The following is a 314-nucleotide window of genomic DNA, read 5'->3' on the forward strand; positions in this document are numbered from 1 at the left end:
TGTAAAGCCAGCTTGTGTATGTGAGTGTTTGCTGTCCCAGAAAATGGCCTGAAGTATAATTGTTTTTTCAAAAAGTAATACTTTATTTATATCACAACAGATATTCCAAAACAATTGATTTTTTTTAAAAAAATAAACTATAAAAGAATGGGGGAAATTATCATAGTTTGCAAGACAAAACTTTTCTCTGTGGTATGTAAAGCAAAGCATATTCTTCTTGTTTGCTATTTTAAATTGAGTGAATTATCAAAAAAATAATAATAATAATAGTTCAGATCCCTGAGTCGATGCAAAGCATCTTCTTTTAAGTATGT

Source organism: Galeopterus variegatus, unplaced genomic scaffold, assembly GCF_000696425.1.
Source record: "Galeopterus variegatus unplaced genomic scaffold, G_variegatus-3.0.2 Scaffold15981, whole genome shotgun sequence".
Classification (NCBI taxonomy): domain Eukaryota; kingdom Metazoa; phylum Chordata; class Mammalia; order Dermoptera; family Cynocephalidae; genus Galeopterus; species Galeopterus variegatus.